Below are 23406 nucleotides of genomic sequence, written 5' to 3'. Positions count from 1 at the left end.
ATACCGTAATACTTCAGATAAATAGCTCTGTCTGTTAATGTGGTGATTTGTGTGCTCTAGTATGCCTTTCATATGTTTGCTCTTTGCTGGGATCAGCCACAGATCTGCCTGCTCTTTTACAGCTGTCCACAACTCTTCATCATTTTGCGGTTTGTCACCTAAGCATATTAGCTTCAGCACAGCCTGTTGCCGCTTGGATGAGGCAGTGCCTCAGTAGTTCCAGCTTGTGACTGATGTGCTACTTTTGGAGATGGAAGCTGAAGAGGTGGCGAAGGAGGAGGAGGTGCAGGAGCTGTAGACTGTGTGGGCAACCCAGATTGATGTAGGATCCGCAATACTCGGGGTTGGGAGGATGTGCACGATACCAAAGTCGGAGTGGGTCCCGGCTTCCACTATGTTAATCCAGTGTGCCTCAGTGAGATGTGCCGGCCCTGACCACAAGCACTTGTCCACGTGTTTGTGGTTAGGTGGACTTTCCCAGTAACAGCATTATGGAGAGCACGGGTAATGTTATGGGACACGTACCTGTGTAATGCCGGGAAGGCACACCGGGACAAATAGTCCCACATGTTCGTGGCCTCGGTTTGATCCTCGACTCTGCCCTCTCTTTCAAGCTACAAATCCAAGCCCTTGCCTCCTCCTGTCCACTACAACTCAAAAACATTTCCTGGATCTGTACATTCCAAGAAACTTCAGAATGTTTGTGCACGCCCTCATGATCTCCCGCCTCAACTATTGCAACCTTCTACTCGCTGGCCTCCCCTCTAGCACTCTTGAACCACTCATATCTATCCTATCTGCTGCCAAAGTAATCCAACTGTCCCTCTGTTATTCCCCAGCCTCTCCTCTGCCGGGCCCTTCACTGCCTTCCTATTGCCCATAGGCTACAGTTCAAAATCTTAACTATGACATACAAACCCTTCCACAACCTGTCTCCTCCATACATCTGTGACATGGTCTCCCAATGTCCATCTGGGTCATGACTTCTTCTACGGTAACCCAGTGTGCCATCAGCGAGATGTACTGTCACTGCCGAAAAGCACTTGTCCAGGTGTCTGTGGTTAGGTGCACTTTCCTTGTAACAGCATTGTTGAGGGCCCGGGTAATGTTGTGTAATGTCATGACGGCAGACCGGGAGAAATTGTGGTGGGTGGGGAGCAAGTACCTTGTGACGGTCACCACCATCAGGTTGCGGAAAGCTTCCGTCTCCCATGAGCCTAAAATGCAACATTTCAAGTGCAAGCAGATGAGAAATGTGTGAATTAAGTTCTGTGGAGTTGGCTGCGTAATTACGCTTGCATTCCAAGGACTGGGGTATGGAAGACTGAATGCTGCGTTGGGACATGGACGTGGACGTGCTTGTTAATGGTGCTAGTTGAGTTTGTGTGCAACTACAGATGCAGGGCAGGAGGCATCTTTGCATGCACCATGGGCAGGGGATTGGCTTGCACGCACAACAGTGGAAGAAGCAGTGGTATCACCCGTAGACACTGTTCATGGAGCCTGATGTTCAATCAACAGTCGGGTGCTTTGTTGCCATGTGCCTGATCATGCTGGTGGTAAGGCTGGTAGTTTTGCTACCCTTGCTGATGCGGCATGGCCGGTGGTGCAAATGGCCTTTTAGGGGTTATCGGCAGAGTCTTTAAAAAACAACAAGACTGTTAGGGGGACATTCATTTTCTCCCTCTCCCACACCACCTCCTCACCTCGACACCTGTCTTTCGGTGTTCCCCAAGGCTCAGTTCTAGGATCCCTACTCTTCTCCATCTAAACCTTTGGCCTGGGACAGCTGATGTAATGTCACGGTTTGCAATATCATCACTACGCCGATGACACACACATCTACCTATCTGTACCTGACATCACCTTCTTGCTGACCAAAATCACATGTCTTCAGGCTGTATCATCCTTCTTTTCTGCTCGCTTTAAAAAGTGGACATGGACAAATCAGAACACATCATCTTTCAAGCATCTCACGCTGAGTAGACATGAGAGCTTTGTATGCATCATTCAGTACCACTTTAGTAAGAGGGAAACTTTGCCCAAGAGAAAATGATTTTCCAAACATTCACGGACTTTTTTGCACATTTTTTTGCAGCTGTGATCTTCATCTTCTTGGTGTGGATATGGTAAATTTCAAAGTTGTCATCAATACCATCATCTTCCATAATTTGTAAAGAGAAAATCTGGTGTTACCAAGGGTCGTGGTTATGTACGTTTAGTGGCTTTCCTTAGTGTTCGTTACACTAGGACAAATTATTTTCGACTGGTACATTTGGATATTATTGGTAATATGTATGGGTGAAGATAAAGAAGCTTATGCCACGGGTGTGTTTATACACCGTGTGCAGAATTATTAGGCAAGTTGTGTTTGAGAGGATTCTTTTTATTATTGAATAACAACTATGTTCTCAATCAACCCAAAAGACTCATAAATATCAAAGCTTAATATTTTTGGAAGTTGGAGTGGTTTTTTTTTAGATTTGGCTATCTTAGGAGGATATCTGTTTGTGCAGGTAACTATTACAGTGCAGAATTATTAGGCAACTTAATAAAAACCAAATATATACCCATCTCATGTGTTTATTTTCACCAGGTAAACCAACAGAGCAACACAAAATTTAGAAATAAACATTTCTGACATTCAAAAACAAAACAAAAAAATTAGTGACCAATATAGCCACCTATCTTTACGATGACACTCAAAAGCCTTCCATCCATAGATTCTGTCAGTTGCTTGATCTGTTTACGATCAACATTGCGTGCCGCAGCCACCACAGCCTCCCAGACACTGTTCGGAGAGGTGTAATGCTTTCACTCCCTGTAGATCTCGCATTTTATGAGGGACCACAGGTTGTGTATGGGGTTCAGATCAGGTGAACAAGGGGGCCATGTCATTATTTTTCCTTCTTTTAGACCTTTACTGGCCAGCCACGCTGTGGAGTATTTGGATGCATGTGATGGAGCATTGTCCTGCATGAAAATCATGTTTTTCTTGAACGATACAGACTTCTTCCTGTACCACTGCTTGAAGAAGGTGTCTTCCAGAAACTGCCAGTAGGTCTGGGGGTTGAGCTTCACTCCATCCTCAACCCGAAAAGGTCCCACAAGTTCATCTTTGATGATACCAGCCCATACCAGTACCCCACCTCCACCTTGCTGGCGTCTGAGTCGGAGTGGAGCTCTCTGCCCTTTACTGATCCAACCTCGGGCCCATCCATCTGGCCAATCAAGAGTTGCTCTCATTTCATCAGCTCATAAAACCTTAGAAAAATCAGTCTTAAGACATTTCTTGGCCCAGTCTTGACGTTTTATCTTTTTTGTTGAAAGGTGGTCGTTTTTCAGCCTTCCTTAGCTTGGTCATGTCCGTGAGTATGGCACACCTTGAGCTTTTTGATACTCCAGTAACGTTGCAGCTCTGAAATATGGCAAAACTGGTGGCAAATGGCATCTTGGCAGCTTGACGCTTGATTTTCCTCAATTCATGGGCAGTTATTTTGCGCCTTTTTTATCAACACGCTTCTTGGGACCCTGTTGAATATTTGCCATGAAACGTTTGATTGTTCGGTGATCACGCTTCAAAAGTTTGGCAATTTCAAGACTGCTGCATCCCTCTACAAGACATCTCACAATTTTTGACTTTTCAAAGTCCGTCAAATCTTTCTTTGGACCAATTTTGCCAAAGGAAAGGAAGTTGCCTAATAATTAAGCACACCTTATATAGGGTGTTGATGTCATTAGACCACACCCCTCATCATTACAGAGATGCAAATCAACTGATTTACATAATTGGCAGTTGGCATTCAAGCCTATACAGCTTGGAGTAGGACAACATGTATAATAAGGATGATGTGATCAAAATACTGATTTGCTTAATAATTCTGCACCCAGTGTAGTCACGGACGGTGCACTCCTCTTTAAACTTAGTTTTCCACGAGCATCAGTTTGTTTGGTTTTCCTCCAACACTAACCTGCTTTCTCTAATTTAGCATCTCACGAACATGTTGCACTTTGCCCTTTATACAGACACGTGCATCTTTGGCAACATATTTTGGACAGGCAATTTTTAGGCCGAGTCTCACACGTGCATCTGTTACACCGATCTTCTGACGGGCATGAAAACCATTCTGGTAATTAATGGTGGCTAAACGACGAATCATTGTAGGCTGTATCCTAGATCTCATCCCTCCCATAGCCACTACTGATATTAATCATGTATGTTCTCATTCCTGTCATCACCATGCCCCTTTTCCTGATCACTTCATCCAGTGATTCGTCTGCCATATTTTTACTGAAAACCTGCACCTTCCCAGCAGCAACTGTGTAGTAAACCACATTACAGTTTTGCAAGGTGTTTATGATGCCCCTAAAAAAAAAATTACATGCTATGTTGATATGTACCCCCAGGGGGAAATGTTTGTGTATGGGCATTCCAAGTATAGATGAAATGCTCCTTTGTAATGTGAATTTTTTATGAAAGCCTCCCCCATGTTTCTTACAAGGGGGATTGTGGTGAGTGCAAATTAGGGCCAGGTCTTGCATTCACTTTAGGGACAAACTTTATGGTAATAAAAAATAAAATAATAATGGAAACTTTTGTTTCATGTAACTATCCAGTACGTGGTTTCAGATTCTTATTGGGGTGCATATGACTTGGCAGCGGGCCAGGCCTTGCAGTCAATGCATAAGAAAAGAATATGGGAGTACAAAATGAATAATGTGAAGTGGATTTTCCTGTGCCCATCCAGTACCTGGGTTCAAAGGCTTATTGGGGTGCATATGACTTGGCAGCAAAGCGCTCTGCCCATTCATGTGCAGCAAGACATTTCTTAAGTGCTGTTCCAGCTATGGCCATTAGATGTCATAGTTGCCCTTCTTTTTCCTATTCTTGGAGTTAGGGGCTCCTTCCCCTTAATTGTTATTCTGTTCAGAACCGCCCCTTCATCTTCCAGTGCTGAAGGATGTAGCCATTTTCCCTCAGATCCCAGAGCTGCTCACACGTGTCCAGCTCCCTGCAAAATCACTGCTTATATCAAGCGGATTCCAGTGAGGGTTTAATGCAGTTATGTGATATGTGTTGTGTATCTGTGTTGGCTGGCCATGATGCAGCCCCATGATTTTGCAATGTATTTTCAGTTCCTTGTAAAACTTTTACACTGCATGTTAGACAAATGCCCCATTATTCAGTTAGCACAATGCTTGCAGCCTAAGTTGTTTATATATCTCTTTTCACTGCATTGTGTGTTGTATTGTTCAGCCTCTGTGGTGATGCCTACTGATGTAACAGCACTTTGTAATAATGCCTGCTGTGTATCATTGCTTTACTGCTATGATAGCACCTTGTATTATTGCTGTGATGTTATCTGCCAGCACTGACATATTGCACTGTCTATTTATTTATAGTTTTTACCCAAAATCATCCACTTCTATATCTCCGATATCATCCACTTCTATATCTCCGATCTCATCCATATTGTGTTCACCAATCTCCTCCAATATATCATCCTTTATCATTTACCATTGTTGTTCACATCATCCTAATAAATATGGACTTAAGCACCCATACAGTCTTGTTACTGGGAGTGGATGAAGGGTTTAGCCGTATGCTGGAATCCACACAGCGTCATACATGGAAGAAGGCAGAACAACAGGCTTTGCTGTCAATGTATAAAAAAACAGTATTGGAGTACGAAATGAATAATGTGAAGTGGATTTTCCTGTGCCCTTCCGGTACATGGCTTCAAAAGCTTATTGGGGTGCATGTAACTTTGGGGCAGGGCAGGCCTTGCATTAAATGCAACATTTTTTCAGGAAGCCCTCTTGTACCTCTCGTGAAAGGGGTATTGGGGTGTGTCGTAATTCTTGGCAGTCCATCCACTCACTGCATAGGCAATAACAACATAGGAGACCCACTGTTTAATAATGTCCCTTTAAGAAGATTAATGCTGCCTGATGCCCCTGTAAAAATAGGCTCTTTCACTTTAAGAGTCCATCCTTCATAAATGAAACAAGATGTGTCTGCTTATGTGTCACAAACCACATGGCCAGCTAGGGTTGTGAAATGTTGCAATGACATTTCCTAGTGGGGAGACAGTGCTTTTCGTTCCTCCATAACAGAGCCAGAGTCATTGTCCACGGTCTATGACGTCGGCGGGAGATATTCCAGCCTTCCCCCAACAAAATCTTCAAGCGATAAGTTATCTCTTTTTCGATCACCCTTTTCAAAATATTGTGTTTTTTGTGGAAGTCCTGTTGTTGCGCTCAGAGTTTCTGCATTTTCCCACTGTTGATTTGATCTCCCTGCGCTGAGTATTCCTTGTACTTCCATAACCTGTTGTAGTAAATCTTGTTAACCCCTTCTCTGCCTCCGGCTCTTCACTGCATCCAACTAACCTCTTACAATATTACACAAGGGAAATCTGTTTACTGCAGGTGTGTAAGTGACCTTCTACAGGTGTCAGTAATAGAGGGGTCCTGTTTTGGATAGTAAGCCAACATGATCACAGAAGTTCCAAGTTAAAAAAAAAAATAGTTTATTACAATAAGAGTTTGTTCACATAACCATATAATATGGCCTAGAACTATCTGATGTTTTATCACATAGCACAAGACCCAATGTTATACCCCTGGGCAGAGCAGATCTGCTATTTTTTTCTCATACTAATTTGGCATGAGAAAAAAAAATCGCAGCAATGCCACCTGGCCACGTCCTGATGGGCACCATCAAGAATGTTCATGAAGTGACCAGATAAAGTCCATTATCATCCTTCTCCGTGGTTCAGCTGGACGTGGCTCTTCTTTAGCACATGAGGTTCACGAAGGAGTCACAAAAGCATTTTTTTACTAAGCAGATATTCCATTTGTTGCTCAAACTGTTTTTATTGAAAATGTTCTAATTATTATATAAAATGGAGTTAAACAACATGAAGTAAGAGAAAAGGAAAAATATGGTGAAACAAGGGAAAATAAAGGAAAATGGGAGAAGGAACTATCACAAAGCAATAACAGTTATTGTGTCTCTGATACATGTACCAAGAGATATTAAGATCAAGGGTAAAACAATGGAATTATCATTTCTTTGAGAGTATCTCACCAGTTTGATAGTTTCATTATCACATATTATGTAAGCTAGCTATGTTCCTGATCAGGGCTACCAAAAGGAATTTCAGGGCCCCATAATGGCAAAATTTTCGGGCTCCCTTGAGACTCCACCCAGGCTCCACCCCAGGTCTGCCTCTACCCCCAAGCCCCGCCTACACCCTTCGAACTTTGCACAGTCCCATCGCCCACTCTTGGAAAAACTCTTCTGCCCCGTCGTCACCAATCACACATTAATAGTTCCCATGTAACGATACCACAAACGTAACCATCAGCTTTTGTTTTGACCAACAGGTTTTTTAAGCCTGCCACCACGACAAGGTAGACTCTTTTGGCAGGGCCCTACTCTACTCTAACGTATTAAACATTTCTTAAAATATCCAATAATCTTTTTAGGTATATTTTTTACTTATTTTTCTTTAAGGGAATGTGTCACATACATTTATAAAATTTTTAAACTAATTGAAATCAGATTGTTATAATCTTTTGTATAATCTGTATTTCTGATTGCAGATCATTGTATTCTGTTTCCTGTACATTTATGGAAGCTGCTCTCTTGCCTGTTTGAAGATATGGACATTGGACATATACATGTACAGTATATATATATCATAAGACATTATAAGGGACTCTATTTCCTTGGCAGAGTTTTCTATTCATGTTCTCATGTTTAGTGACATGCAGATGTCATTGTGCAGGAAGTGGGAAGAGGTGAGCTGTGACACTACCTACTGTGAATAGTGAATTCTATTAACTCTCATTGTAATCCTGCCTATTATGATAATGAGGTGACTGCTAATAAGGGATCTCTTCTGGACATGCCAGTCTATTAGAAAAGTCGTTTCTTTTGATTTATTATTTTATGATATAAGGGGTGACACAATTTAAAGTAAATTCTTGCAAAACTTTAAACTATGATTAAAAGGATTGGACATTTTCTGGTTATTGTTGACGAATGTTTTTGAGATGATAAGGCTGACGTTTTTAATGATACCACTTTTGCGGAGATATGTTCTTTTGATCGACCGTTATTGCATTTTAATGCAATGTCACAGCGACCAAAAAAAGTAATTCTGTTTTTTTTATTTTTTTCCCGCTACACCGTTTAGCGATCAGGTTAATCCTTTTTTTTATTGATAGATCGGGCGATTCTGAATGTGGCGATATCAAATATGTGTATGTTTAATTTTATTTTTATTGTTTAATTTTGAATGGGGCATGATTTAAACTTTTATATTTTTCTATTTTTTTTCATCTTTTTAAATACATTTTTTTTTTACTTTTAGCATGCTTCAATAGCCTCCATTGGAGGCTAGAAGCTGCCAAAGCTTGATCGCCACTGCTACATCTAGGCGATGAGCAGATCGCCTACATGTAGAAGAAATACAGCATTGCTATGAGCGCTGTCCACATTGTGGCGCTCATAGCAATCCGGCATCAACAACCATAGAGGTGTCCAGGAGACCTCTGATTGTTGTTCCAACGCATTTGTGACCCCCTTATCACGTGACGGAGGACAGCGGTGCGCGTATTTCTGACCACGCGGCCAGAGCGCTTGTTAAATACCGCTGTCAGTGTTTGACAGCAGCATTTAACTAGTTAATAGGGGAAGGTGGATCGCGATTCCACTTGCGCCTATTGCAGGCACATGTCAGCTGTTCACCGCCGGAGCCCTCATCAAAGCGGGGGAGATGTCCAATGATGGACTATGTCCGTCATTGGACATTAAGGGGTTAAGATTGTTGTACTTGTGTTTATTATGGACACCCCTTTTCACATGTAAAGCACCATGGCACCATGGAAAAAATGGAGCTATAATAATAAATAATGGCAATAATATACACATTGGTTAATAATAACCAGATAGTGGTCAATGTCCAAAACCTAAAAGCTTAATAACACATTCCCACTAAACATTTTGCTAATTAAATCTATTTTCTTTAGAGTCATTTAGTTTAACCCTTTGGTCAAATACATAAAGTGCAAAATTACAGTACCAATAACAGAAAAGAAAACAAACAAATAAAGAAAACAGACAAAACAAAGACAACACTTATAACCAATCAGAACAATGAAAATAAGGTCATTTTGTGGGATCAGAGAAACAACAAAGCATTATCATAAAGACAGAATATAAAACTTATCCACAACAAGACCATTAATATGAGGCATACAGGTAGGACTAGCTTAACATTTCTATTACCTGTATGCTCATATTAATAGGTCCTATATGTCTCGCGGGGGGGGGGGGGTGACAGATTCCATTTAAAGCATAAACAGACATATATTAATTCTTATCTATTTAATAGGATGACGACAGCTGTCCAGACCTGCATCCCACCACAACCACCACTCCGGAGTAATCCTTGGCGAATGCTATCCTCCTCAGTGACACAGTGAGAGGCTACGCGCCCCCTTCTGCTCTGAGGGTATGTACTCATCTAAGAGTGATGCTCAAACTGTTGGGGTGCAGCTGTGGGACCCTATTTTCAGAGATGATGTCCTCCACCCAAGTCTCAAAAGCTGAAAGGGTCTTCAGGAGAGGTGGGTAGTCGAGCTAGGCTATCAGACGGTCACCTCTGTAGCTGTAGTGTCATCCTTCCTATGGTTCCATTCAGGGGTGGACATGTTGTTTTTACAACTTGTGCAACTGCACACCGGCGATGAGGTACATATATTAATCCTTATCTATCTATCTAATAGGATGACGACAGCTGTCCAGACCTGCATCCCACCACAACAACCACTCCGGAGTAATCCCTGGCGAATGCTATCCTCCTCAGTAACACAGTGACTGGCTACGCGCCCCCTTCTGCTCTGAGGGTATGTACTCATCTAAGAGTGATGCTCAAACTGTTGGGGTGCAGCTGTGAGACCCTATTTTCAGAGATGATGTCCTCCACCCAAGTCTCAAAAGCTGAAAGGGTCTTCAGGAGAGGTGGGTAGTCGAGCTAGGCTATCAGACGGTCACCTCTGTAGCTGTAGTGTCATCCTTCCTATGTTTCCATTCAGGGGTGAACAAGGGCAGACATGTTGTTGGTACAACTTGTGCAACTGCACACGGGCGAAGAGGTACATATATTAATCCTTATCTATCTATCTAATAGGAAGACGACAGCTGTCCAGACCTGCATCCCACCACAACAACCACTCCGGAGTAATCCCTGGCGAATGCTATCCTCCTCAGTAACACAGTGACAGGCTACGCGCCCCCTTCTGCTCTGAGGGTATGTACTCTTCTAAGAGTGATGCTCAAACTGTTGGGGTGCAGCTATGGGACCCTATTTTCAGAGATGATGTCCTCCACCCAAGTCTCAAAAGCTGAAAGGGTCTTCAGGAGAGGTGGGTAGTCGAGCTAGGCTATCAGACGGTCACCTCTGTAGCTGTAGTGTCATCCTTCCTATGGTTCCATTCAGGGTTGGACAGGGGCGGACATGTTGTTGGTACAACTTGTGCAACTGCACACGGGCGATGAGGTACATATATTAATTCTTATCTATCTATCGAATAGGATGACGACAGCTGTCCAGACCTGCATCCCACCACAACCACCACTCCAGAGTAATCCCTGGCGAATGCTATCCTCCTCAGTGACACAGTGAGGGGCTACGCGCCCCCTTCTGCTCTGAGGGTATGTACTCATCTAAGAGTGATGCTCAAACTGTTGGGGTGCAGCTGTGGGACCCTATTTTCAGAGATGATGTCCTCCACCCAAGTCTCAAAAGCTGAAAGGGTCTTCAGAAGAGGTGGGTAGTCGAGCTAGGCTATCAGACGGTCACCTCTGTAGCTGTAGTGTCATCCTTCCTATGGTTCCATTCAGGGGTGGACAGGGGCGGACATGTTGTTGGTACAACTTGTGCAACTGCACACGGGAGATGAGGTACATATATTAATCCTTATCTATCTATCTAATAGGATGACGACAGCTGTCCAGACCTGCATCCCACCACAACAACCACTCAGAGTAATCCCTGGCGAATGCTATCCTCCTCAGTAACACAGTGACTGGCTACGCGCCCCCTTCTGCTCTGAGAGTATGTACTCTTCTAAGAGTGATGCTCAAACTGTTGGGGTGCAGCTGTGGGACCCTATTTTCATAGATGATGTCCTCCACCCAAGTCTCAAAAGCTGAAAGGGTCTTCAGGAGAGGTGAGTAGTCGAGCTAGGCTATCAGACGGTCACCTCTGTAGCTGTAGTGTCATCCTTCCTATGGTTCCATTCATGGGTGGACAGGGGAGGACATGTTGTTGGTACAACTTGTGCAACTGCACACGGGCGATGAGGTACATATATTAATTCTTATCTATCTATCGAATAGGATGACGACAGCTGTCCAGACCTGCATCCCACCACAACCACCACTCCAGAGTAATCCCTGGCGAATGCTATCCTCCTCAGTGACACAGTGAGGGGCTACGCGCCCCCTTCTGCTCTGAGGGTATGTACTCATCTAAGAGTGATGCTCAAACTGTTGGGGTGCAGCTGTGGGACCCTATTTTCAGAGATGATGTCCTCCACCCAAGTCTCAAAAGCTGAAAGGGTCTTCAGGAGAGGTGGGTAGTCGAGCTAGGCTATCAGACGGTCACCTCTGTAGCTGTAGTGTCATCCTTCCTACGGTTCCATTCAGGGGTGGACAGGGGTGGACATGTTGTTTTTACAACTTGTGCAATTGCACACGGGCGATGAGGTACATATATTAATCCTTATCTATCTATCTAATAGGATGACGACAGCTGTCCAGACCTGCATCCCACCACAACAACCACTCGGAGTAATCCCTGGCGAATGCTATCCTCCTCAGTAACACAGTGACTGGCTACGCGCCCCCTTCTGCTCTGAGGGTATGTACTCTTCTAAGAGTGATGCTCAAACTGTTGGGGTGCAGCTGTGGGACCCTATTTTCAGAGATGATGTCCTCCACCCAAGTCTCAAAAGCTGAAAGGGTCTTCAGGAGAGGTGGGTAGTCGAGCTAGGCTATCAGACGGTCACCTCTGTAGCTGTAGTGTCATCCTTCCTATGATTCCATTCAGGGGTGAAAAGGGGCAGACATGTTGTTGGTACAACTTGTGCAACTGCACACGGGCGATGAGGTACATATATTAATCCTTATCTATCTATCTAATAGGATGACGACAGCTGTCCAGACCTGCATCCCACCACAACAACCACTCCGGAGTAATCCCTGGCGAATGCTATCCTCCTCTGTGAGACAGTAAATGGCTACGCGCCCCCTTCTGCTCTGAGGGTATGTACTCATCTAAGAGTGATGCTCAAACTGTTGGGGTGCAGCTGTGGTACCCTATTTTCAGAGATGATGTCCACCACCCAAGTCTCAAAAGCTGAAAGGGTCTTCAGGAGAGGTGGGTAGTCGAGCTAGGCTATCAGACGGTCACCTCTGTAGCTGTAGTGTCATCCTTCCTATGGTTCCATTCAGGGGTGGACAGGGGCGGACATGTTGTTGGTACAACTTGTGCAACTGCACATGGGCGATGAGGTACATATATTAATTCTTATCTATCTATCTAATAGGATGACGACAGCTGTCCAGACCTGCATCCCACCACAACCACCACTCCGGAGTAATCCCTGGCGAATGCTATCCTCCTCAGTAACACAGTGACTGGCTACGCGCCCCCTTCTGCTCTGAGGGTATGTACTAATCTAAGAGTGATGCTCAAACTGTTGGGGTGCAGCTGTGGGACCCTATTTTCAGAGATGATGTCCTCCACCCACGTCTCAAAAGCTGAAAGGGTCTTCAGGAGAGGTGGGTAGTCGAGCTAGGCTATCAGACGGTCACCTCTGTAGCTGTAGTGTCATCCTTCCTATGGTTCCATTCAGGGGTGGACAGGGGTGGACATGTTGTTTTTATAACTTGTGCAACTGCACACGGGCGATGAGGTACATATATTAATCCTTATCTATCTATCTAATAGGATGACGACAGCTGTCCAAACCTGCATCCCACCACAACAACCACTCCGGAGTAATCCCTGGCGAACGCTATCCTCCTCAGTAACACAGTGACTGGCTACGCGCCCCCTTCTGCTCTGAGGGTATGTACTCTTCTAAGAGTGATGCTCAAACTGTTGAGGTGCAGCTGTGGGACCCTATTTTCAGAGATGATGTCCTCCACCCAAGTCTCAAAAGCTGAAAGGGTCTTCAGGAGAGGTGAGTAGTCGAGCTAGGCTATCAGACGGTCACCTCTGTAGCTGTAGTGTCATCCTTCCTATGGTTCCATTCAGGGGTGGACAGGGGCGGACATGTTGTTGGTACAACTTGTGCAACTGCACATGGGCGATGAGGTACATATATTAATTCTTATCTATCTATCTAATAGGATGACGACAGCTGTCCAGACCTGAATCCCACCACAACCACCACTCCGGAGTAATCCCTGGCGAATGCTATCCTCCTCAGTGACACGGTGAGGGGCTACGCGCCCCCTTCTGCTCTGAGGGTATGTACTCATCTAAGAGTGATGCTCAAACTGTTGGGGTTCAGCTGTGGGACCCTATTTTCAGAGATGATGTCCTCCACCCAAGTCTCAAAAGCTGAAAGGGTCTTCAGGAGAGGTGGGTAGTCGAGCTAGGCTATCAGACGGTCACCTCTGTAGCTGTAGTGTCATCCTTCCTATGGTTCCATTCAGGGGTGGACAGGGGTGGACATGTTGTTTTTACAACTTGTGCAATTGCACACAGGCGATGAGGTACATATATTAATCCTTATCTATCTATCTAATAGGATGACGACAGCTGTCCAAACCTGCATCCCACCACAACAACCACTCGGAGTAATCCCTGGCGAATGCTATCCTCCTCAGTAACACAGTGACTGGCTACGCGCCCCCTTCTGCTCTGAGGGTATGTACTCTTCTAATAGTGATGCTCAAACTGTTGGGGTGCAGCTGTGGGACCCTATTTTCAGAGATGATGTCCTCCACCCAAGTCTCAAAAGCTGAAAGGGTCTTCAGGAGAGGTGAGTAGTCGAGCTAGGCTATCAGACGGTCACTTCTGTAGCTGTAGTGTCATCCTTCCTATGGTTCCATTCAGGGGTGGACAGGGGCGGACATGTTGTTGGTACAACTTGTGCAACTGCACACGGGCCAAGAGTTAAGGGTACCAATTTCCACTTCCAAAGCTGATGAAGCTGTGCGTTATGATGAGTCATTGGGCTGATCATTAGCATAAAGCAGTGGCGTAGCGTGGGGGGGGCGGGGGGGGCGGTCCGCCCCAGGCGGCACGTGTGTGGGGGCGGCGCGGCGGCAGCAGCAATTCAATTCCTCTCCTCTGACTGGGAGAACAGCGCGGACTCCGCGGAGGCACAGTGCAGGCGCTTTCTACCTTCTACGCCACTGCCTTGCTGGACTCGGACTCGGAGCCCCGGCTGCTTTCCGCTCCTGAGCCGGTGCTGGGCGGAGGTGTTGGCCGCTCGGGGCTGGTTGTTCGGTCGGAGCTGCCAGAAGAACACGTGGCGTGTGGCTGAGGTGACGCAGGAGGAGCGGATCCCGGGACACAGGAGCCGGTGAGTGAGGGGGACGGCGGGAAGCGCTGCCCAGCCTGCCCATGATGTCTGTGAGGGGAGGGAGACACCGCGGTATGTGATTGCCCCTTGAATTTCATTCCATCATGTAATGTTATGCTACAGGGGGCGGCATCTAGGTAATTACTCCCTCTCCCCCATTTACTAATTCTAAAGTTGAGGCTCCCTAATCCTTGGAGTTGGATTGCCTACATCTTCATATAGCTGATATTATGCAAAACAGTTGGGCTCTGTAGGGAGAGGACATGGGGGGCTGTGCAGAGGAGGACATGGGGGGGCTCTGTAGGGAGAGGACATGGGGGCTGTGCAGAGGAGGACATGGGGGGGCTCTGTAGGGAGAGGACATGGGGGCTGTGCAGAGGAGGACATGGGGGGGCTCTGTAGGGAGAGGACATGGGGGCTGTGCAGAGGAGGACATGGGGGGGCTCTGTAGGGAGAGGACATGGGGGCTGTGCAGAGGAGGACATGGGGGGCTCTGTAGGGAGAGGACATGGGGCTGTGCAGAGGAGGACATGGGGGGGCTCTGTAGGGAGAGGACATGGGGGCTGTGCAGAGGAGGACATGGGGGGGCTCTGTAGGGAGAGGACATGGGGGCTGTGCAGAGGAGGACATGGGGGGGCTCTGTAGGGAGAGGACATGGGGGCTGTGCAGAGGAGGACATGGGGGGGCTCTGTAGGGAGAGGACATGGGGGGCTGTGCAGAGGAGGACATGGGGAGGCTCTGTAGGGAGAGGACATGGGGGGCTGTGCAGAGGAGGACATGGGGGGCTCTGTAGGGAGAGGACATGGGGGCTGTGCAGAGGAGGACATGGGGGGCTCTGTAGGGAGAGGACATGGGGGGCTGTGCAGAGGAGGACATGGGGGGCTCTGTAGGGAGAGGACATGGGGGGCTGTGCAGAGGAGGACATGGAGGGCTCTGTAGGGAGAGGACATGGGGGGCTGTGCAGAGGAGGACATGGGGGGGCTCTGTAGGGAGAGGACATGGGGGGCTGTGCAGAGGAGGACATGGGGGGGCTCTGTAGGGAGAGGACATGGGGGGCTGTGCAGAGGAGGACATGGGGGGGCTCTGTAGGGAGAGGACATGGGGGGCTGTGCAGAGGAGGACATGGGGGGGCTCTGTAGGGAGAGGACATGGGGGGCTGTGCAGAGGAGGACATGGAGGGGCTCTGTAGGGAGAGGACATGGGGGGCTGTGCAGAGGAGGACATGGGGGGCTCTGTAGGGAGAGGACATGAGGGGGCTCTGTAGGGGGAGGACATGGGGGGGCTCTGTAGGGAGAGGACATGAGGGGGCTCTGTAGGGGGAGGACATGGGGGGGCTCTGTAGGGAGAGGACATGAGGGGGCTCTGTAGGGGGAGGACATGGGGGGCTGTGCAGGGGAGGACATGGGGGGGCTCTGTAGGAGGGACATGGGGGACTGTGCAGGGGGGTACATGGGGAAGCTGTGTAGGGGAGGACATGGGGGGCTGTGCAGGGGAGGACATGGGGGGCTGTGCTGGGGGGTACATGGGGAGGCTGTGTAGGGGAGGACATGGAGGGGCTGTGCAGGGGGGTACACGGGGGAGGGGGGCTGTGCAAGGGGAGAACATGAGGGCTCTGTAGGGGGTGTACTGTGGGTCTGTGCAGGGGGAAGACACGTGGGTCTCCTTACACTGTTTTATGGTGCAGCTCTCGGCAGGGCAGTGGTGGAGGTTCAGTAGTGTCATCACGCTAATACATACACATATATATATAGAGAGAGAGAACTGCAAGAAGATGAAAGTCTAGAAATTTAGAAATAATAACAGCAGAGTTAGTAGTAGACTAAAAATTAGATCTTCGAGTGTAGTGTGGGCTCTTCGGATTCTTCCGGATTATCAGCGACCAAAGGGGCGGCAAATTTTTCGACCGCCCCGGGCGCCACAAACAGTTGCTACGCCACTGGCATAAAGACAGAATCTAAAATTTATCCACAACAAGACCATTAATATGAGGCATACAGGTAGGACTAGCTTAACATTTCTATTACCTGTATGCTCATATTAATAGGCCATATACGTCTCGCGGGGGGGGGTGACAGATTCTATTTAAAGCATAAACAGACATATATAAATTCTTATGTATCTAATTGGATGACGACAGCTGTCCAGACCTGCATCCCACCACAACAACCACTCCGGAGTAATCCCTGGTGAATGCTATCCTCCTCAGTAACACAGTGACTGGCTACGCGCCCCCTTCTGCTCTGAGGGTATGTACTCATCTAAGAGTGATGCTCAAACTGTTGGGGTGCAGCTGTGGGACCCTATTTTCAGAGATGATGTCCTCCACCCAAGTCTCAAAAGCTGAAAGGGTCTTCAGGAGAGGTGGGTAGTCGAGCTAGGCTATCAGACGGTCACCTCTGTAGCTGTAGTGTCATCCTTCCTATGGTTCCATTCAGGGGTGAACAAGGGCAGACATGTTGTTGATGCAACTGCACACGGGCCAAGAGGTAAGAGGACCAATTTCCACCTCCAAAGCAGATGATACTGTGCGTTATGATGAGTCATTGGGGTAATCATTAGCATAAAGACAGAATATAAAATTTATCCACAACAAGACCATTAATATGAGGCATACAGGTAGGACTAGCTTAACATTTCTATTACCTGTATGCCCATATTAATAAGTCACATACGTCTCGGGTGGGGAGGGAAAGATTCAGTTTAAAGCATGAAACATACATATATAAATTCTTATCTATCTAATTGGATGACAAAAGCTGTCCAGACCTGCATCCCACCACAATCACCACTCCGGAGTAATCCCTGGCGAATGCTATCCTCCTCAGTGACACAGTGAGAGGCTACGCGCCCCCTTCTGCTCTGAGGGTATGTACTCATCTAAGAGTGATGCTCAAACTGTTGGCGTGCAGCTGTGGGACCCTATTTTCAGAGATGATGTCCTCCACCCAAGTCTCAAAAGCTGAAAGGGTCTTCAGGAGAGGTGGGTAGTCGAGCTAGGCTATCAGACGGTCACCTCTGTAGCTGTAGTGTCCTCCTTCCTATGGTTCCATTCAGGGGTGGACAGGGGCGGACATGTTGTTGGTACAACTTGTGCAACTGCACATGGGCCAAGAGTTAAGGGTACCAATTTCCACTTCCAAAGCTGATGAAGCTGTGCGTTATGATGAGTCATTGGGCTGGTCATTAACATAAAGACAGAATCTAAAATTTTTCCACAACAAGACCATTAATATGAGGCATACAGGTAGGACTAGCTTAACAATTCTATTACCTGTATGCTCATATTAATAGGCCATATACGTCTCGCGGGAGGGGTGACAGATTCTATTTAAAGCATAAACAGACATATATAAATTCTTATCTATCTAATTGGATGACGACAGCTGTCCAGACCTGCATCCCACCACAACAACCACTCCGGAGTAATCCCTGGCGAATGCTATCCTCCTCAGTAACACAGTGACTGACTACGAGCCCCTTTCTGCTCTGAGGGTATGTACTCATCTAAGAGTGATGCTAAAACTGTTGGGGTGCAGCTGTGGGACCCTATTTTCAGAGATGATGTCCTCCACCCAAGTCTCAAAAGCTGAAAGGGTCTTCAGGAGAGGTGGGTAGTCGAGCTAGGCTATCAGACGGTCACCTCTGTAGCTGTAGTGTCATCCTTCCTATGGTTCCATTCAGGGGTGGACAGGGGCGGACATGTTGTTGGTACAACTTGTGCAACTGCACACGGGCGATGAGGTACATATATTAATCCTTATCTATCTATCTAATAGGATGACGACAGCTGTCCAGACCTGCATCCCACCACAACAACCACTCCGGAGTAATCCCTGGCGAATGCTATCCTCCTCAGTGAGACAGTAAATGGCTACGCGCCCCCTTCTGCGTTGAGGGTATGTACTCATCTAAGAGTGATGCTCAAACTGTTGGGGTGCAGCTGTGGGACCCTATTTTCAGAGATGATGTCCTCCACCCAAGTCTCAAAAGTTGAAAGGGTCTTCAGGAGAGGTGGGTAGTCGAGCTAGGCTATCAGACGGTCACCTCTGTAGCTGTAGTGTCATCCTTCCTATGGTTCCATTCAGGGGTGGACAGGGGAAGACATGTTGTTTTTACAACTTGTGCAACTGCACACGGGCGATGAGGTACATATATTAATCCTTATCTATCTATCTAATAGGATGACGACAGCTGTCCAAACCTGCATCCCACCACAACAACCACTCCGGAGTAATCCCTGGCGAATGCTATCCTCCTCAGTAACACAGTGACTGGCTACGCGCCCCCTTCTGCTCTGAGGGTATGTACTCATCTAAGAGTGATGCTAAAACTGTTGGGGTGAAGCTGTGGGACCTTATTTTCAGAGGTGATGTCCTCCACCCAAGTCTCAATAGCTGAAAGGGTCTTCAGGAGAGGTGGGTAGTCGAGCTAGGCTATCAGACGGTCACCTCTGTAGCTGTAGTGTCATCCTTCCTATGGTTCCATTCAGGGGTGGATAGGGGTGGACATGTTGTTGGTACAACTTGTGCAACTGCACACGGGCGATGAGGTACATATATTAATCCTTATCTATCTATCTAATAGGATGACGACAGCTGTCCAGACCTGCATCCCACCACAACAACCACTCCGGAGTAATCCCTGGCGAATGCTATCCTCCTCAGTGAGACAGTAAATGGCTACGCACCCCCTTCTGCTCTGAGGGTATGTACTCATCTAAGAGTGATGCTCAAACTGTTGGGGTGCAGCTGTGGGACCCTATTTTCAGAGATGATGTCCTCCACCCAAGTCTCAAAAGCTGAAAGGGTCTTCAGGAGAGGTGGGTAGTCGAGCTAGGCTATCAGACGGTCACCTCTGTAGCTGTAGTGTCATCCTTCCTATGGTTCCATTCAGGGGTGGACAGGGGCGGACATGTTGTTGGTACAACTTGTGCAACTGCACACGGGCGATGAGGTACATATATTAATCCTTATCTATCTATCTAATAGGATGACGACAGCTGTCCAGACCTGCATCCCACCACAATAACCACTCCGGAGTAATCCCTGGCGAATGCTATCCTCCTCAGTGAGACAGTAAATGGCTACGCGCCCCCTTCTGCTCTGAGGGTATGTACTCATCTAAGAGTGATGCTCAAACTGTTGGGGTGCAGCTGTGGGACCCTATTTTCAGAGATGATGTCCTCCACCCAAGTCTCAAAAGCTGAAAGGGTCTTCAGGAGAGGTGGGTAGTCAAGCTAGGCTATCAGACGGTCACCTCTGTAGCTGTAGTGTCATCCTTCCTATGGTTCCATTCAGGGGTGAACAGGGGCGGACATGTTTTGGTACAACTTGTGCAATTACATACGGGCCAAGAGTTAAGGGTACCAATTTCCACTTCCAAAGCTGATGAAGCTGTGCGTTATGATGAGTCATTGGGCTGATCATTAGCATAAAGACAGAATCTAAAATTTATCCACAACAAGACCATTAATATGAGGCATACAGGTAGGACTAGCTTAACATTTCTATTACCTGTATGCTCATATTAATAGGCCTTATACGTCTCGTGGGGGGGGTGACAGATTCTATTTAAAGCATAAACAGACATATATAAATTGTTATCTAACTAATTGGATGACGACAGCTGTCCAGACCTGCATCCCACCACAACAACCACTCCGGAGTAATCCCTGGCGAATGCTATCCTCCTCAGTAACACAGTGACTGGCTACGCTCCCCCTTCTGCTCTGAGGGTATGTACTCATCTAAGAGTGATGCTAAAACTGTTGGGGTGCAGCTGTGGGACCCTATTTTCAGAGATGATGTCCTCCACCCAAGTCTCAAAAGCTGAAAGGGTCTTCAGGACAGGTGGGTAGTCGAGCTAGGCTATCAGACGGTCACCTCTGTAGCTGTAGTGTCATCCTTCCTATGGTTCCATTCAGGGGTGGACAGGGGCGGACATGTTGTTGTTACAACTTGTGCAACTGCACACGGGCGATGAGGTACATATATTAATCCTTATCTATCTATCTAATAGGATGACGACAGCTGTCCAGACCTGCATCCCACCACAACAACCACTCCGGAGTAATCCCTGGCGAATGCTATCCTCCTCAGTGACACAGTGAGGGGCTACGCGCCCCCTTCTGCTCTGAGGGTATGTACTCATCTAAGAGTGATGCTCAAACTGTTGGGGTGCAGATGTGGGACCCTATTTTCAGAGATGATGTCCTCCACCCAAGTCTCAAAAGCTGAAAGGGTCTTCAGGAGAGGTGGGTAGTCGAGCTAGGCTATCAGACGGTCACCTCTGTAGCTGTAGTGTCATCCTTCCTATGGTTCCATTCAGGGGTGGACAGGGGCGGACATGTTGTTGGTACAACTTGTGCAACTGCACACGGGCGATGAGGTACATATATTAATCCTTATCTAGCTATCTAATAGGATGACGATAGCTGTCCAGACCTGCATCCCACCACAACAACCACTCCGGAGTAATCCCTGGCGAATGCTATCCTCCTCAGTGAAACAGTAAATGGCTACGCGCCCCCTTCTGCTCTGAGGGTATGTACTCATCTAAGAGTGATGCTCAAACTGTTGGGGTGCAGCTGTGGGACCCTATTTTCAGAGATGATGTCCTCCACCCAAGTCTCAAAAGCTGAAAGGGTCTTCAGGAGAGGTGGGTAGTCGAGCTAGGCTATCAGACGGTCACCTCTGTAGCTGTAGTGTCATCCTTCCTATGGTTCCATTCAGGGGTGGACAGGGTCGGACATGTTTTGGTACAACTTGTGCAACTGCACACGGGCCAAGAGTTAAGGGTACCAATTTCCACTTCCAAAGCTGATGAAGCTGTGCGTTATGATGAGTCTTTGGGCTGATCATTAGCATAAAGACAGAATCTAAAATTTATCCACAACAAGACCATTAATAAGAGGCATACAGGTAGGACTAGCTTAACATTTCTATTACCTGTATGCTCATATTAATAGCCATATACGACTCGCGGGGGGGGGTGACAGATTCTATTTAAAGCATAAATAGACATATATAAATTCTTATCTATCTAATTGGATGACAACAGCTGTCCAGACCTGCATCCCACCACAACAACCACTCCGGAGTAATCCCTGGCGAATGTTATCCTCCTCAGTAACACAGTGACTGGCTACGCGCCCCCTTCTGCTCTGAGGGTATGTACTTATCTAAGAGTGATGCTCAAACTGTTGGGGTGCAGCTGTGGGACCCTATTTTCAGAGATGATGTCCTCCACCCAAGTCTCAAAAGCTGAAAGGGTCTTCAGGACAGGTGGGTAGTCGAGCTAGGCTATCAGACGGTCACCTCTGTAGCTGTAGTGTCATCCTTCCTATGGTTCCATTCAGGTGTGAACAAGGGCAGACATGTTGTTGATGCAACTGCACACGGGCCAAGAGGTAAGAGGACCAATTTCCACCTCCAAAGCAGATGAAGCTGTGCGTTATGATGAGTTATTGGGGTGATCATTAGCATAAAGACAGAATATAAAATTTATCCACAAGACCATTCATATGAGGTATGCAGGTAGGACTAGCTTAACATTTCTATTACCTGTATGCCCATATTAATAAGTCATATACGTCTCGGGTGGGGAGGGAAACATTCAGTTTAAAGCATAAAACATACATATATAAATTCTTATTTATCTAATAGGATGACAACAGCTGTCCAGACCTGCATCCCACCACAACCACCACTCCGGAGTAATCCCTGGCGAATGCTATCCTCCTCAGTGACAAAGTGAATGGCTACGCGCCCCCTTCTGCTCTGAGGGTATGTACTCTTCTAAGAGTAATGCTCAAACTGTTGGGGTGCAGCTATGGGACCCTATTTTCAGAGATGATGTCCTCCACCCAAGTCTCAAAAGCTGAAAGGGTCTTCAGGAGAGGTGGGTAGTCGAGCTAGGATATCAGACGGTCACCTCTGTAGCTGTAGTGTCATCCTTCCTATGGTTCCATTCAGGGGTGGACAGGGGTGGACATGTTGTTGGTACAACTTGTGCAACTGCACACGGGCCAAGAGGTAAGGGTACCAATTTCCACTTCCAAAGTTGATGAAGCTGTGCGTTATGATGAGTCATTGGGCTGATCATTAGCATTAAGACAGAATCTAAAATTTTTCCTCAACAAGACCATTAATATGAGGCATACAGGTAGGAGTATCTTAACATTTATATTACCTGTATGCCCATATTAATAGGCCATAGACGTCTCACGGGGGGATGACAGATTCTATTTAAAGCATAAACAGACATATTTAAATTTTTATCTAGCTACTAGGATGACGACAGCTGTCCAGACCTGCATCCCACCACAACCACCACTCCGGAGTAATCCCTAGCGAATGCTATCCTCCTCAGTGACACAGTGAGGGGCGATTCGCCGCCTTCTGCTCTGAGGGTATGTACTCTTCTAAGAGTGATGCTCAAACTGTTGGGGTGCAGCTGTGGGACCCTATTTTCAGAGATCATGTGCTCCACCCATGTCTGAAAAGCTGAAAGGGTCTTCGTGAGAAATGGATTGTCAAGCTGGGCTATCATACGGTCACCTCTGTAGCTGTAGTGTCATCCTTACTATCTCTCCATTCAGGGGTGGACAGGGGCGGACATGTTGGTGCAACTTGTACAACTGCAGACAGGACAAGAGGTAAGGTGACCAATTTCCACCTAAAAAGCAGATGAAATTGTGCGTTATTATAAGTCTTTGGGGTGATCATTAGTATGAAGACAGAATGTAAAATTTATCCACAACAAGACCATTAATTTGAGGCATACAGG

At 46.9% G+C, this 23406-nt stretch overlaps 1 long non-coding RNA gene across 1 annotated transcript in view; it reads left to right on the top strand.

Moving 5' to 3' along the window:
- The window catches only part of LOC141088338 (uncharacterized), a 75983-nt gene extending 58262 nt beyond the window's left edge, over positions 1-17721 (top strand). The window contains exon 3 of the long non-coding RNA XR_012231908.1: positions 17376-17721. This is a non-coding gene — a long non-coding RNA (uncharacterized lncRNA). The remainder of the gene's footprint in view (positions 1-17375) is intronic.
- The last annotated feature ends 5685 nt before the right edge of the window (positions 17722-23406 follow it).

Source organism: Dendrobates tinctorius, unplaced genomic scaffold, assembly GCF_039654945.1.
Source record: "Dendrobates tinctorius isolate UK_male_01 unplaced genomic scaffold, ASM3965494v1 ptg000038l, whole genome shotgun sequence".
Taxonomy (NCBI): domain Eukaryota; kingdom Metazoa; phylum Chordata; class Amphibia; order Anura; family Dendrobatidae; genus Dendrobates; species Dendrobates tinctorius.
The sequence above is the reverse complement of the archived record's forward strand: the minus strand, read 5'-3'. Positions and strand labels throughout refer to the sequence as shown.